The following is an 18,345-nucleotide window of genomic DNA, read 5'->3' as shown; positions in this document are numbered from 1 at the left end:
TATAACTCAGTACTCTGTGCTGAGCACAATTTTATTTTACTCTCACCCTGAATCTGATTTTTCTTTTCCTGTATTGTCACAATAGCAAGAGATGTTCACCTTTTGCAATCTATACCTGAAAAGCAATAATAAAATTAGCTAAAAACATGATGAATGTTTGAGCATTATGTATGACAGGCCAAAGTTAATAAACAAGAGTTCTTTTTGCTCTCAGCTTTGACTAACTTGTTCAGGCTGACTGAAACTCCTAAGGTACTTGCACAGTTCATCAGTCTCACAAGAAGATGCTATATCAAAACTGAGATGAATTAATTAAGATTTGGCCCATTAATATTTCCAAATACTGAAAATTTAAAAGTGGACATTGAAAATTCAAAATTTAATAGCACTGATCTAAAGAAACTTGGAGAAAGATTTTCTTTTCCCTCAACTAAAAGAAAAAGGCGGGATTTTTTTTCAAAACATTTTTTCTTTTTCATCAGGTTTTGTATAGTAACAGCATAACTGTTTCTGAACTGGAGGTATTATGTCTGTGGCAAAGTTTGCAAGTAGAAAGCCAATAGACAGATTCCAAATAAAGCCATTACTTTTGGCTTCTTTACTGGACTGTTTCTCTTAATGATTGTGCTCTCTACTCAGCAACACCTAGCACCAGTTTTATCTTATTTATAGTAGAAGTAGTTAGATTGGGGCATGCTATAAACTACAGCTCTTAAAGGAAAGAAAGACAATGTAAAATCTATTATAGTAAACAAGATGTCTGAGGATTAAAGAGAGGGAGTGAGGAAGAATTAGAGGGACTTCAAGTTTGTTTTTTTGAAGATGATATGTGGAAATATATTTTCAGCTTGAAGATAGTTCATTAGTTTTTCATTTATTGTTAACTTCCAGGCCTGAATAAGAATAAAAATCTGAAAGCTAGACATTTCCAACAGCCAAAACTAAAGAAAACCTCTAACTAAAATTGATGCAAGGTTTGACCTTATGAAGCTGAAAAGGTCTGTCCCGAAATAACTGATGAATAATCTTCTATCTTATAACTTTTTTCTTAAGTTCTTAGTATTTTCTTATTGCATTAATCTTTGTTCCAGTAATGCCAAATAGATGATGCACATGCCTCATTCACTGAAATCTACGAAGGTCTTAAAAATAGTACCATCACTATAAACTTATTTAATGTGTGGGCCAGAGACAGTAAGATAAAACAATTTAATAAAAACATCTAGTTCAGAACTTTGGATTCTTTGTCCAGCTGCAGCAATAAATCACTGTTAAAGTTACAAAAGTTATTTAGGTTAAAATCTTCCTTGACAAATTTTAAGTAATTAATATTTAGGAATTAAAATTCTACTCCAAGTGAGTCTGTAGTCTTTCCTTATAGTCAGTAGGGATATATGGGCACATCCTAAAGACAATTCATTAAGCTTCTTTGAAATATATTTATTTATTTAGGATTTACCATGAAATCCTAACTGTAGTTTCTTAATTTTCTATCTTAACTGTAGAATGACCTTATCCACCTATGGGTTATGTAACACTAATTCTCTCCACATTCATGCAGTACCTCTATCTTCATCCACTTAAAAAGAGGCAAAATTATGAAGAAGCAAACTTATTATTCACTGCAGAAATATTTGGATGTGTCAATATAAAAGTGCACTATGAATTCCAAAGCCTTCAGCCTTTCTGTGTGAAAGAGGAACAGAGGTGTCTGTGCTGGAATCTGCCCTATGATCTAACCTCCACTTTATATCTGTACTTCAGATGTGTAAGTAGTTCAGAATCTAATTACCAAAACTTCTAATAAACAGGGCCTGGGGCACCCACAGATGATGACTAATTTACTGCTGTATCCCGATAATGTTTGGAAACCCTGTATCTTTGCATTTGCTTAAGTTTCTCTTCTGCTGAAACATGCTATTGTACGTTTTCAGCCCTTCTCTTTCCTTGAACAGAAGAGAACACACTATATTCTGCAGGTAATTGTGGTTTAAAGGCATAAGCAGTATATTATTTGCTGTAAGTGTTGGGACTTATGTCCACATCTGTAACCAAAATCATTACACATGCTTATCTATTCCTCTTTCCAAGGACCTCTTTATTTATAGGTGATAAAATTCAGCACTAGGTTTAAAAGGCTCTGAATCTCAAACTTAATTAAAGCACCTGTTTATCACCAAACATAACAAGCCATAAATTATGTAGATGTTTCAGTTTATTTTGCACTACAAACATGTCACTTTGATCGATATGGATTTGGCTTCTCTTGTGTACAGGAACAATCTTGAAAGTGACAGCTCACTTTTTTTTTCAGCACAACAGTAGGAAAACTTGATGAATAATTGTCAAACATGATTGACTGGGGGGAAATTTTCAAAGGCACAGGTGCCTGATGCCTATTAGCTATCAGTGGAATGTAGGTGCCTGGCTCCTGTTTGTCTTTGAAAGTCTCCTTCCTAGATATATCAAAAGCCATAGACAGAGTTATTTATCTGAATTGGAAATGACCTTCCTTACATTTAAAAGGGGCTTAAATTTATAGAAAATTAAAAAGGACTATGTAGTAGCTTTATCAGTCAGGAAAGTTGGAACTTCTGCTAGAGATGTGGAAAACCTTCTTGCAGGGAATTCCTACTGAAATTCAAAAAAGGATATATAATACATTAGAGTTGGAAGATATGATTTAGAGGGAAAAGTTTCAGGCTCTAAATCAGTATAGAGAAAAACTAATTAAAGGAGTTGATTCACTTTTGCTAACCTGGAAATTGACCTTAAGAAAATTGAATAAGCTACATACAAAGAGAGAATACCCATATCTTGGAAAGGAAAGCAGTAAATTTCAATTCCTGCAGGATAATCTCAATATTTTTTTTAATGTGGGGAGAGTAGGATACTATTCTGGAATAACAGAAGTTCCTTCTTCAGTGAGTGTTGAGTAAATGGATTGTACTTTAAAAATTGAAGGAATTCATATCTCATGCCTTTAGAGTGACAGAAAAAACCACTTTACCTAAAGGATTAAAATGCAAGTGGAATTACAGTGCAAGGTCTAGAATGACCACTTTAGCACCCAAATTGCTCACTTTTTTCTTTTATTTACCATCATATGACTGCAAAAATTAAGTACCTTTGTTTTGTATAGATGGTTTCAAGAGATGTCATCTAGAAACTTTGCAGTGTTTTTAGTACATCTAAGAGGTTTTGATCAGGCTTCCTATTTGGTAAATGCTCCTTTTTGAGACTGCACAACCCTGTTGGAAATCTCACCAAACTTAGTGTGAATCCAACAGTGTAGGACCTGATGATGAGGAGGAAATGTAGGAGCACTTCATAAATCTGGTTGGTTGAATGCAGTGAGAGCAGCCCTCACTTAAATTCCAGGAGATTTGGTGCTTTCTCTTCATCTCTGTTTACCTTTCAACAATAGATCTTTATGGACATAACATCTGAGTTGATTTTTCTTTATAAAATATATTGAGAAATTATTAATTAAGTTATTAAGTAGGAATTAAGTAGGTATTGCTTTTAAATTAAGTAGGTATTGCTTTTTTAAACCATATTTTTCTCTAAATTAAGGAAATTTTAGCCAATAAATAAAAATAAAAACAGTTCTATGTGATTTAGCTCCCCATCTAATCTTTGTGAGTAGAAGCAGACTGCAGTGTAGAAATAATCCATTTGGTGGCAATTATTTGAAAACTATTAAATTTGAAATTATTTATAAACATTATGATTAAAGAGATATCTACATAAATTTGGTCGTATTCTTAAATAATAAACGAGAAGGGAAACATAGTGCTTAACTGACTGATTCACTTTGATAATTATGACTCACATGCTAGATTTGAGCTTTGTGGGCAAATTGAGAGGGAACCTTTAGTTGAGATACTACGACAAGAACTCCTATACTTCGAGGATTATTTCACAAACTTCTAAATTTGTACTTTTTTCCTACTTAGAAACGACCTTGTAAGTCTTCTTATATCAAATGTCATTAAAAGTAACCCCTAAGGAATAAGAGTGAAAGTGCACAATATATTTCAATGTTCTATGTAAATTTACTATCTAAATATTTTCCAACATAATAACATTCAAATACTTAGGGTGCTTTCAATGATATACTTAAATAAAGACTACTTACACTAAAATAAGATAAAAAAATTATTGCTTGTAGTATTAGTAACTGCAATTCTGCTCGAAAGCTGTTTAAATTCTCACCGATGCAATTTTTGGTGGATTTGTCTTCCTCTTTAATGTGATCATGAAATACTTTTTCCCTTCTAGTTCAGCTGGATAGTGAGCTAGTAGAAGTTAGCAGAGACATGGAGTTGTTTTTGAGTTTTTGAGTGTGTTCAGTGTCAGATAAAGGTTTTAGGAAGCTGGATATTTGATCCAATGTTGAGTTGAGAAAACTGTTTTCTGGGACATCAGAGTTCCAAAGATGGCAAAAGCTATTTTGAGAGCTGTTCGTACAGGAGAGAATTTAAGTCTCTTCCTAATAAGACAAGGTATGTCATAAACTTTTTAAAATATTTTTTCAATATTCACTCAATCAATAGCTAAGTGATCCACAAGTTTCTTTTCAGTAGCATAAATTTTTTACATTTAGTTTTTCATGAAAATCATATCAAGGCCCTGAGTTCTGAGTGTTATCATAGCAGCTACTATATATGCATAAAATCTAGACAATTTCTATACTATTGGTCTTACAATGTAGCCACTATATATGCATAAAATTTAGACAATTTCTATACTATTGGTCTTACAATAAGGAAGCACAGTATAGAACTTTGAGGAGATAAATGAGAAAGCAAAACATGGGATCAATCTATTTTAAGTACCACACCGATGTCTTCACTGCTAAACCACATGGTCTCTCTTGTCTCTCAGCCAAAACATTTACTCAAAATGGAAACCATATTTATTTAAAACTGCTTTGACATGCTGTCATTTCTAAATTCATTTCTCAAATATTATAAACTTAGCCACATGGAGGTGAGAGGGGAGGAAGAATGAAAAATGAAAAACAAAACAAGAGCAAGCAACTGATAGGTCTAACGTGAGCCAAAGAACAGTGATGGGGTGTGAAAGAGCAGTTTATCCTGATGAGTTTTATACTGTCTTTTTGTCCAACTACTTAAAGTGTTTTAAGTGCAGGACCTTATGTTAAGAAACTGGCAGTTATAACACTTCATTTTTGTTGTTAAACAGTAGACAATCAATTGGTGTAAGCAATTGTCTGAGGCTTGCAAAAGATAAAGCCTTGTTAGGATATATGCGCAGATTGTGGAGATCTTCTTTTATACAGCTAATCAAACTTCATCTTTAAATTGTTTGTTTGTTATAGTTTTGCCGAGGCTAAAATCCCATAGTGAGAATTCTTATGTTTATGAGATAACACAGCTGCTAGGCAAAAGGCAAAGATTTAAAATTGCTGTTGAGCTGAAATGAGGAAATCAGTTCATAAAACAATAGTTTCTCATGCTCACTCCACTGTGAAGTGTAATCCAAATACCAAGTTAAACCTTTTAGAGGCAGGGAGGGGGGAAAATCACCAAACAAATAAAACCTCTTCACTTTAATTTCCTTCTGTTATCTCAAGAATGTCATCGCATTTCTGTAAGTCTGAAATATGAGGTAAAGCTCTAGAAAAGGTTTCAACTAAGCACAAGATTATCTTGAAATTATGAAGCTATATGAACATATCAAAGATTTCTTATTAATTTACTGGAGTTTAGCAGAGGAGTAGGACTCACATCAAGTAGAAAGTTATTTCCTCACAGGAATATAAAGCTGACAGATGAGCCAAGCCTTTTGAACATTTTATTCCTCTATACCTACATAAAGACCTGAATAATGGCTGCTCCTCATTTGACTTTTTCTTCTCATCCTCATTTATACTATACACTGTTGCAATAGCCTTTGTTTTCAATTTTCTAGTAGAATTTAACAATTTTTTTTTCATTTCTGTATTCTTTGCTCAGTAAACATCTGCAGGTTTTGATTTGTTTTTTGGTTTTTTTTAATTCTTCTCTTCCCCTTGTTACTGATGGTTGAGTCCTTACAACAGAAGGCTTAGAGGAGATGGCCATAGACAATGCAATTATGAAATTTGGGAAGGATGTGCAGGGTGACTGATCATGGCTGTTTTAAAGGATGCTAAACTCATTGCAAAGGAGGCCAGAGGGGACCCTTTTCTCCCTATGAATGGCTATATCAGATGTTTGCTAACTGTTAATCCCTTCATTAATGAAAAATTTATGTGGCATAGAGAAATTAAACTGAGAAACAAACAAAAGATCTGTTAGGAGAGCAACGGTGTTGATGCAGTTTCAATCCATGTATCCTTTGATGTGCTGGGTATGTCTGGTGTTTTGATGATGAGCTCAGGAAATTTTTGCTTTATTGTGATTCAAATGAATGCTAGCATTGCTTCAGACTGGTAAGCACAATTTGTGCTTGCACTCTGATTCCAATCCATTCTTGCAGTTATCTGTTAAATCAAAATCCCATGTGACTTAAAATAACTTAAAGAAATAAATTCTGTATCAAACATTAATGCTCCATGTGTGGAATATCTAAAAGAAACTGGTCAGGGTCCTGCACTTTGGCACCACCAACAGGGCAGAACATCCTCCCCCACCTCCAGATTCCCAGAATACATCTATTCTTGTCAATGACTACACTCATCAGAAAACACTGAATTTCTTTTTGGCCCTATGTGAAGAAATAGTAGAGTGCTTTTCATGTGAAGTTCCTCACAAAACACACTTTTGTTGTGTTATCTCAGATGACATCACAAAAGAAGTGATAGGTTGTGTATGCTAAGGAAGGAAAGCTCAGCATTGCAAGCAGATTGCTGTTACATGAAGGGCTTCCAAACCTGTATGTGAAACCTTTCTAGCTGCCTTCATTTTCCATGACCCATAATGATGAGTTTTAAGTCAGCCTCTTATCAGTGTCTATGAAATCAAGGAAAGGCGCTGAACAAGTTTAATATCTGTGTCTTGATGCTTTCATGCAGCATTTACATAGTGAAAAAGAAAAAGTCTTTTAGAAGTAATAGGGTAAAATTAGAATCTGGCCAAACTTTAACTGAAAAAATTGCTAACACTGCCATTGAATGACAATGAACAGCATACAATAGTAGCACAAGCTCTGAGGGCCTTTCCAGAATTTACTTCCTTTGACATTCTGAAGATAAGCATTTGAATACTCAAGAGGTTTCGGCTTTAGGTGATAAATCTGCTCTTTGCTCTCATCACATGTGTTTCCTAGATCCTGCTGAGAAACCAGCCAAAGGAGATTTTTCTTTATGCAACATATGGCTAAAAGTGAAGCATTCTGCCTTAGAAGGTTATGGGGAAAAAGTTCACAGAGGTTCTAAACCTCATTGGTTAAAGTGGTAGAATTCAAAGGAGAGCAACTGAATTAAAGATGAAACCGCACCTTGCTCTGAGAGTTCTTTAACCACAGATTGCTGTCATGTGGTGCAGCGCTGTGGGAAGTGTTGGTATATCCTTCTCCTGTTTTTCCAGAGTGACAAAAACATCTTCTGTTGTCCATTTTAAGAGACAAATCTCAGATTATCTTTGTCCTTACTGGTTGACTCATTCATCTACTCTAATGTCTTTTACAAGGCACAGGAAAAAAGTACTCTTAACTATTGCAAAGATGTCACCTTTGACATATAGTAGTGGAGAGGGTGGGGGGGTCAGGCAAACTGCCTGAACTTACAGGATGAAACCTGCAGATTCAGCAGGTTCTTATTCCTTCCCTCCCACTCTGTTTCCTCTGCATCTACTAATAAGAGTTAAAAAAAACTCCTCAAACAACACTGCATAAACTCTGATTTATCTGCCCTGTGGGCAGGGTAGATGTGTACTTAATTCCTGGAAATCTATAGATGGCCTGCTACCATTGAAAAGAGGCCATGGGGAAGTGGGAAAGTGGATGGCAAAGACTTGCCTCCAATCACTTTTTCATCCAGTTCTTCTAAATGTTTTGACTTTGCAAAAAAATATTTGATTATAAATCTGTGCTATTTATATGCAGAAACTAAACATGCCAGTAACAAATAGCTGTCTGTGAAAACAGTAGATGACCCCTTAATACAAATACCATGTGAAGGGTACTTAGTTTTATAGATGATTTGTTAGGTGAGGGGATAAAAGCGCTGCATGAAATTCCTCAGTGATTTGAATTTGCAACAATATGTAGAAAGCCATATGGATGTTATTGTAGGGGGAGGTGGAAGAGTTGGTATCCTTTTGAATTCCTAATGGCTCTAAGCATAAACTAGTCCTGGGTCTACTGAAATAATACATTTACCAATAGGTTATGTGACCCAAAAGTTGATTACTGCTTTTCACTTGGCATTTGTCTGATCTATATTATCACTTCCACCACCATAATCACTACAAGGTGGTTCACAAAAAAAAGTATTTCTGTTCTTTGATATATTTTCCAGCTCCTGAATAACTTATTCAGGTGTAAAAGTCCTAAATAATTATTCAAACACAACGATTCCTTTTTTAGACAAAATAGGACACATATTTAAAAGTCTGTTGGTAGTGGAGATTTAAAAAATGACCAGTGGTGATTCCAAAATTGATTGTACTTCCAAAGCACATACTAATACTGGGAACAATTCCAGTATGGGATTAGTGTAGGAAAGACAGATAAAGATTAAAATGGATAGTTCCACTTTCAAATACTATTTAACAGGAAGTATGTCCCTTTAAAAATCTCAGTCTTGGTGAACACTCTGTTGACAAAAATTATAAAGTTATTCTATTTTTGTGCAAGATGTTTTCTTCATGTCTGGCACACAATATGTTGAATTCCCTTAGTGCATGCAAACATTCTACTCAATAAACAACCTTCGTATATATGATGTTACATATTTGGATAGAACATTTAATATTTTATATTGTGAAGAATTTTCAGTTCATTTGTAAGGCAAATAAACCAATTCAATGGCATCTGAAAATTGCTACAAAAGAATTAGCAGACACAGTGAATGGCAACAAGCAATTGCACAGCAACACTACAGATTTGGAGAGACTACACTGATTAAGATGAACAGGGAAAATTATACACCCTCACAAAAGGAAAAGCAGGGATCACAAACTGATGTTACTTGACAGCAAATGAAAAGTAAAACAAAGGAAGGTGGGATTTTTTCTACATACATACTTAGCTAAACTGTGGAACTCATTGGGAAAATATTGTGGATTTCTTGTATTATAAAAAAAGTAATAATTAAAATTTGGATAAATTAATTAAAGACAAACCCACCCTTGGGTATACTAAATAGAATGACCCAGTTGCAACTCTCCTATACAGACACTCTCTAACAGTAAAATTTCTGCAGTATGGGATTTTGTGCCATGGAAGTATTACTTTATTCTTGCCCTATTTTTAATATTTTTCCTGAGCACACATGCCTAGTTCAAGTGGACATCAAGTGCTCTAGGCCGAATTGATCTTTGAGATGATCAATCTTCTGTTCTGTTCTTCTGTTCTAAAGGCAAAGATTTGAATCCCAGCTCTTCAGGAGAACCTGCAGGAGGATAGATAAACATGCAACGTGGTTAATATTTTAAGTTCAGACAGTGCAATAGGTTGGGATGTATTGGATTCAATTTGTCTGAGAGACACATTTTTAAAAAAAATTGTGAGAATTTAAGTCTTTGAGATTTTAAAACATAGTCTTCAATGTCTTTAGGTTAGAGAGAAAAAAGAGGAAGCTATTGATTTAATGAAGGTGGTAGACCTCTAGGAAGGCTAAGTTCAAATACTGGCAAGTACAGATTCATATCCCTCTCAACTGACTAAATCAAATAAGGATTTTGACTTCTGTTCTGGCTTTGGTGTTCTGAGGTACCATAAAGTGGCAGAGAAAATATTTCAAATAATAACAGTAATAATTTAATAAATTTGTATCCATGGAATGGGGCAACTTAGTGAAACTCCACAGCTCTTAGAATTTTATCACTTAAAAATCTTATTTTGTTTGCTATATTCAGTTGCTATAACTTCTCTTCTGGTTCATGTATTTATCATCTATGTTTTTAAATTCCTTAAAACAATGAGAAAGTTCTTTTTACCCATATTAGGTAGAAATCCTGAATTAAAAGATTTTATTTATTTAAGTGGCTCAGTCGTGTAGTAACTGTAAAGCCTTGAGTGTACTTGTAGCAGTTATAGGTAAAGCTGCTTTGCAACAAGAAAATAAACCAATAGCTTTACATGAAAGATTTTGGCTGTCACACAAATCAGGGAAAGAACTGACAAATCTCATCAGTTTTCACCTCACTTATGAAATATTAATAAATAACAAGAACATCCAGGAGAAAATATTTGCAGTTTTTAGTTAATCCTGGATGCCTTCATTTCTTTGTATTCTGGCTAAGTTTACAAATATTACCATCTGATTTTCAGGAATGTTTCGTGCTTCAAAATCCTCTAAGATAAAAAATGGATTTCCAGGCCCCCAAAGAGCTACATCATTTGCATTCAGAGGTTGAAATTAGTATGTCTGCAATTCTTTTGGACACAGATTTTTTAAAAATATTTTGTCTGGTAGCAGAAGTTTTCAGATCCAAAATATATGAGAGAAAAGTCATACTTGGGAGGAACCTGATAGTCTATACCCATAAAGGTAGGAGTCTTTACCCTACCTGCAGATGGACTCTGATACTCTCTAAATTTGCACAAAATACTGGTCATTCATGGCTAACACTTTCTGTTTTGCAGGGAACTGCTGCCACTTATTGATCTTGGCAAATCAGTTCCTAAAAAGGATAATCCTTTTAATGCACAGGGTGTGCTGGGTCTGGCATTGTCAGGCACTCATTATTTGCACAGAAACACCTAAAATATTTTCTTGAGAGGGGAAACACCCTCTACTGCAGGTCCAGCAAAACAGGCTAATCAGGGGCAGGTTTCATGTCAGTCTGCCAACTTAGAAACAGAGCCAGTGAGTACACCACATACCTCTGATGCATTCAAGTGTGCACCTGGTGTTGGTTAATTGGGTGAAGACTTTTTGCCTTTGGGTGGAAAGGATTTTGTGACAGAAGTTTTTTCTATTCTCTCACTGCCCCTACCCACAATGAGAATGTTTGACTGGCTTATTTTGCAAGACTGTCTGGTTCAGGACTGGGGAATGTTCAAGGTTAAAAGGAGAGGTATTTGATTTACAAAAAATAAATAAGCAGGTTTTAGGATACATAAGACAAATAGAATTCCTCTGTCAAGTAAACCTTAAATTCTCACAGATGTGGAAATTGAGAGTGAAGTAAAAAGATTCATTATAGTGATTTTATTGCTGATTTTTCCAGCAAGGTGTTTGGAAGGGAGTAAAACACAGCTGGTTTCTTTTCCCACTGCATGTGTCTACACAGAGCATAGGGGCATGGCTACTGGAGAACAGCACACTGGTTTCTGACAAGGATAATAAATAAATGACGGTGTAAAAACTTTCCCAGATTTAAAGCATGCTAGAAATATTTAACAAATTCAGATTCACAGCAACTGTCTATTTTGGTGCTCTTTTACAAGAGAGGGAATGAAACCACGGAGCTCTGAGTGCCAGATCCTGCACACTGCTCTGGGCTGCAGAAGACCCTGTGGAGTGCAGAAGTTGTAAAGTCCTGTTCAGAGACCCGTTCTGACTCACAGGTCAGACATGGAGTCACATAGTAGGCAGCACAAATGTGCTGCTGCTCCTCCTGTACTGGAAGGAAAGCTGTGACCAAGCTAAGGTACAAAATAATGTAACTTGTGAATGTAAGGGGTGTCCCTGCTTCATGCCACTTTTCCAAGCATGTTTATTCGTGCTCATAAATAGTGGGAAGCAATCATTCTGAGTCCTCTTGCTGAAACCAAACTGAAAAGCAGTAAATGATTCAACGCACTGACAAAATATGAAAACCTTCTATTCCAGCAGAAAAGGTGGGAAAGCTCAGTGTTAGCAATGGAATTGCAATTTTAGTACATCCTCATTAACTGCCTAACCCACCTGTGTACTAACACATCGAGGAGTATTGTAAGATGAGCCCATAGAGAATTTCAGACTTTTAAAAAATTTGTTTTTTAATGTTTCATGAGCAGGTAAAATTACAAATAAAAGAGCTTGCTAATAAGTAACTGGGAGACCTGTAGAGGAGATTTAGAAGTAAAGTGTAATGATTGATGATACTGAATTAAAAGAATCTGCGGAGCCCCTCAAATGTAGAGAGGGTTATTGAGAAATCTGAAAAGCATAGAAAGTCAGGTAGTTACAGACTGTATGAAATTTAACAGAAAGTGCTGCATTCTTCACCCAGGATAATCTTTCTAATACATACAAAGAAGGGGAGAAAAGGCTGGAAAGCAGAGAAAGAGAACTGTGGTTTTGTGTCGATGGCAAGTTGAACAAGAATGTAACAGAGTGCGTCAGGAACGGCATCGCCTGCCAGTAGAGTAGGTGATTGTCCCACCCTGCACTGCACTTTGTGGCCTCATCTCAAGTCCTGTATGCAGTACAAGAACATCAAACCATTAATGTGTTCACAGGAGGCCAACCAAGACTGTGAAAGGCCTGAGGTCACTTGGCTTGCTCAGCCTGGAGGAGACAGAAGGGTGATCTCACAGCACCTTAGTGCTTCCCCGAGGGGGCTCTGGAGGGGAAGATGCTGTGGTGATCAGCGACAGGACCTGGAAGAATTGAAAGAATCTGCAAGGTTCACTGCAAAGGGGAGGTTCAGATTAGGCATAAGAGATGGCTCTTCAGTAAGAGAGGGGTCTGTCACTGAACAGTCTTCACAGGAAGTATTGGAGAAATCCAGGAGCATCTGAGCAGCAGTGTTAGTCATATGGTTTAGTTTTAGGTAGAACTAAAAGAGCAGGGAGCTGGACTTGATGATACCTATGGGTCCCTCTCAACCTGAGATATTCTAGGGTTCCATGATTTCTGGAAAGGTGGAGCCAATTTCAGTAATTTTAACTGGTTGCCTAAGAGGTTCCAATTGGTCTGTGTCACTATAAACTTCAAGTAAAAACCTTTTTTTTGTCTTTTTTAAGAGGAAAATTAGTCAGGCCTTACTGAAGGCAGCCCTGTTTGGAAAAACTACATTTATTTATAGAAGGAGACAAGCAGATCAAGTGCTAATTGAATAAAATAAGAAATTCAATTCTCTTTGAAAATGATATATGTTTCTCCACTGTAAAAATTTGATTCAGGTAGTCTTGTCATATTTCTATTTTTTTTCAATTTGCTTTGATTTATATATTTTTTACAAGAAGGTGGAAAAAGTATTAAACTTTTCAAAAAGAAAGCTGTCAGGATCTTGTCAGTATGTTAAGGTGTGAAGGTTGTAACCATGCATGCTGTAATTTTAGGCTGTGGCTTAGGAAGGCAGTTAAAGAGCAACCTAAGTGAGTATCTGAGTCACCTCTTTGGAGTGACACATTTGAAAGAACTGTCTTCTACTTAATGTGTCCTTGTCACTGTACATATTATTCATCATGTAAAATGAATCAACCTAAACTCTGTCCTCCTTCCTAACCATCTGTTCTTCAGCCTGAGAGAGAGCTGGAATTTGTGTTAACTATCTGAAATATTAATTTTTCTAGTATGTGAAAAATAATAATTATTATCAGAAGAAATTTTATGAAATTTAATTCAAGGAGTTGTCTTATCAATTAGTTAAGATACCTACTAAAGGGTGAAACACAGTAAAGCCCACACATTTATAAGTGTCAGAACATTGCGGGTTTCTGCAGTCTTCTATAACCTTCAAAAGGATAGGTTTAGGAGAACACAAAAAAGTCACACTGTCCTGGTCACTCCCACCCTTTTAGCATTTTCTCTCCCCAAAGTGCCAGGCTGTAGAGACTCAGATTCAAACTTGAAAGAGGAAGCCTTTTCACTCAACTACTTAGTTCTGGTTCTGCCTGCTCATTCTGCTCCCAGTCTCCCTATTTAAAGATTAGATCAGGAATGAAGTTTAACTTACTGTCCCTTAAAATAAGAAGGTTGAATCAGGAATCCGAAAATAGGCCATGAGGCTTTGAGGGCAAGTTACAGTGCTGAGATACTGAATTAAAACTATAATAATTCAAATGGTGGATTACAGGATACATCAGTCCTTAAGTTATGGATGTATTTGTGAAAATGGACTATCGGCAAAAAGGAAGGGAGACTAGATATTGAAAATTTATTTTCTAGTGTCAGTGACTTACCTTTTATATTAGATATTTTTTTTCAGTAAAAAACCTAAATTTGTATTTTTTGGGGTGGTTATTTGCATGAAAAATAAGTTTATTGTTTCTGTAAAAGTTGTGGTCTATGTTCATGCACAACCCTAGTGATCTCAAAGTCTTCTTGTAAGCCTCGTTCAAATGCAATGCAGCAGAAGACTTGGCTGAAAATTTAAAGTGGCATCTAGAGTTTGTGGGGATGCATATTAATATCACTTGATAAAATAAGAAATTTTAAAAATGTCACCAATTAGAATTGTGAATTGGCCTTAGGAATGTTAGCATTCATATATAAAAAATTATTACAAATTAGTATGGCTAGCCAAAAAGGTCCATTACACAAGTTTGATTGTCTCTAGTAAATACTTAAAGTCAATTTGCTACTTTAGATCAAAAGGAGAAAGAGCAATAGCTTGAGAATAAAAATAATATTATCTTTCCATCTTAAGCAGGTTAAAAGCTAATTTTAATACCAGACATTCTGCGTGTGCCCCAGCGGACTCTCACCCTTTATTCAAACAAATTTGCAGGACTCCTCTCTCTCCTTTTTGGACACTGGCTTTTCATAGCATGATTTTCTGTACATCTCTAATTAAAAAAGCAAACATATATTAGTGTACTTTATATATAACACACTTTGAGAAGCAAATCTGATCCTTTGCTTTCAGTGAGTAGCAACTTCTTCCATAGCAATTCCACAAAATATTGTGTAGCTGCTCTCTTTGGAGAAAATTGTTTTATAGAGTGAGAAAAGGAGGAAGAGAATATGGTTTTTGATAATTGCCACCATTCTCAGGATGTTCATAAACACATACTTAAACATTTATACAGGAAGATCAGCTTTGAAAATGCAGCAATATAGAATAGTCTTCCAGATGCATTAAAGAAAATTATAAAGGAAAACAACTGCTCCTTGATAAGCTGATATAAATAATTTCAGTTTTACACTGGAGAACAAAAACTGAAAGCAAATGTTGCAGCTATAAGGGTTCTGCCAAAGCAAAGCTGCCACATGCATTAAAAGTAAGTCTCAATATAAGGGAAAATAATTTCTTATACCTGTGTAAAATTATGGTTCAGTCTTTAATTGCAAGGAATTTCTGAATTGAAGGTGCAGAGAAAAATACTCCAGATTAATGTTGCATGCTGGCTACTGGTGTTTAGATTACATCTTGGTGACCACATTTGTTTGATGTAATTCACTTGAACTAAAATACAGAATGTGGCTGAAGTCTTAAATGATACAACATGCAAAAGGTAGGACTTTATGTCCATTTTGGGTTTTTTCTGCAATACTTGAAATCACTGATAAGCTTTGAAAGGGGATTTTTTTAAAATACATTAAAGTTTATAAAGGTACAGTGATGTGAATACACTGAGCATGACAAGCTATTTGACCTGTATGGGTTTTCTTCATATTAATCTACCTTCTCAGGTAGATGAAAATCTACACTTTTCAACCTCAAGCATAAGCTCTAGGAAGGAGCTTCAGTATTTCATCATCAAGGTCATTACACTGTGAGCAGTAATATTATTGGCGTGAAATGTAACCACAGAGTTTTTCAATCATAATCTTCTGTTTCCATTGGCATATTGAAACCACTAACTCTTGTAAACTTCAACAACCAAAGGACTCAACACTCAGCACCTTAATTGTCTTGCTTCCTCTCAGGTAAGTATTCTCAGTTAATAGTTTTCTGTTATTCTCCTTTCTGAATATTTTTTTGACTTTTTGTTTAAATTTCTGTGGCTGTCAAAAAATCACCAGTCTTTTTCTAAACTGATGGTACTGTTGTGTATGTGTGCACTTCATTTTGGCCAAAGAATTCTGATAAAATTCACAATTCATATGGAACTTAAGACATTTACAATGGACATTTTCAAATGCCCAAACAATTAAAATGAATAATTAAGCCACCTAAAGCATCTAGATATTTTTTCCCTTAATAGTTAGCTTGGGGATAAATACAATGAATGATAGAATAAGCTTCTGTAAAATAGTTTTAAATAATTGTTTATAAAAATCTGTCACCAAGGCTTCAGTTATTGTAAAGGAACTCAAATGTAATTCTGTTCTATTAAACTTCATTGCACCTAGATGAAATAAGAAGCAGTTACAACTCGGGTTAAAATATTTAACACATTACAACTGGTCATGTGCTTCTTAATTTCTCACATCCTTCCTTTCTACTTCCCCCTTCACTTATTACTTTTATCAGAAGCTAATTAGGATGATCACAAGACGAAATGGCAGGATTTTCCAAAGTGATCACTTTTCCTTTTTCTTTTATGAGAGACTTCAGCTTTCTATCAGATCAATTAGTTAATTGGGCATCACTCCTCTAACACAGCTCACTTACTAAAAAGCTCTCATCTTAAACAAACTGTCACAATCCTTCACTGTAGATTGAAGGCTGGAGGCTCATAATTGGCCTCTGATTCTGTTTCTTTGAACATTCTTATCTGGGGATCAAACTGCATGTAATGCAATCTCCTTCCACATGAACAAGAATGTTACCAAAATAAACCTGCTCTGCTGTCCATCTCCTTCCTCCCTTTCCTTGCCGTAGTGGTAGCTGAAAAAGTATATTATTTAAAGCAAAGTAAGAAAATAAGAGCAGGGGAAGCCCTCAATTATGTTGAGCAAGATTAAAAGGGAATTTTAGATTCATATGGTATTTTAACTTCTGTGTTATTGAATCCTGCATTTGATTACATTGTAGTTGTGCTATCAATAATCCCCTATATAAATATACAATATTGTACAAGCAGAGATGTATAAAGTTGATTATAAAGATGTCACACAGTTTAAAAAGAAACAAAACAGATATGATGTCGCTTAGTGCCTTTTAGAACTGGTCACCCGTATACTTTTACAAGTATTTGAGATATATTTTTACTTGAACGTGCTTTTTAATAACCTATTTAATAGAAAGACTCCCAATAACAAAGTAATCTAAAATGAAGTAGGCTGAATAGTTACATATTGAGTCATTTTATGTTGGAGTATTAGTGCAGCTGTGATAAATATACTTTATTTACTTAAAGACAGTACACTTTTTCACATGTACTTTTCTTGTATTTTCTTTTCTTTTGTGCATGATATTAGGTCTGCTAAGCAGGGCTACTCCACAGATTATAAGAATGGCGTTTTCTAAATGTGAACAAGGCAAATACGTGACATTATTGTCAAGCACAGGCATTGCACAAGACAGTGGCATTTCTCTCCATAACAATGGAGTAGCTAGGTAGTTGTCTGCTTTAAAATTACTATCAAATTTCACACTTTCAGAGCAAAAACCTCATTAAACACAAAATCAGGAGTTTCCAATGTTCAGGCAGACTCAGTCCCAAGCTCTTTATTAATAGTAATGATTGAAAAATATACATGCAGGAACCTTTTTACTCATCATTGAAACAGAACTGTGTCCAAAATCAAATGTGGCAGCTGTTTAGCAGTATATGTTTTGTTTAGCAGCACACTAAACAAATGTTTAGGCAAGGGGAATCAAAAATACACCAAAAAATTACACTTTGGTAAGATCCATTTACAGAAAGGGATGCTGGAAATTATTGTTTCTAAATATTTAACATGTTTTTTCAGACATCAGGTTTCAGCTGCTGAAACATACCAGCATTTCAATGATTAGTAATATGTTGGACTTCAATATTTTGGTATATTGTTAACTACATCCTTAATTTATCAATAGCAAATGGAGAATTTTTTCTGAACCAAATACACCATTACAATAAGAACTGTCTCCAAAGGCCTTAAAGCAGTGATAAATGCTTTCCACTGTGTTCAGGATATCAGGTTTTGTCATTGCAGTCAACTGCTGTTTTGCCATTAGTTTGAACAGAGGGTAAGCAAAAGTGTTGTAGAGTTCTACAGCTATGTCAGCAATTATATTTCTGGTCATCAAGGACTGTGTCTTTGGACTGTCAAAAACATGGATTTAGGAAGGAATTGGGACACAATATTGTTTCTTATTTTACTTGTGGTTTTTGCTCCCAGGAACGAAAAAGAAAAGAAGGGAGGGAGGAAAAAATAAAGTAACTGAATTCTATGTTTTAGAGTGTAAAATGACCTGTACT

The sequence above is a fragment of the Melospiza georgiana genome, chromosome 6, assembly GCF_028018845.1.
Source record: "Melospiza georgiana isolate bMelGeo1 chromosome 6, bMelGeo1.pri, whole genome shotgun sequence".
NCBI lineage: Eukaryota > Metazoa > Chordata > Aves > Passeriformes > Passerellidae > Melospiza > Melospiza georgiana.
This window is presented reverse-complemented; position numbering follows the sequence as displayed.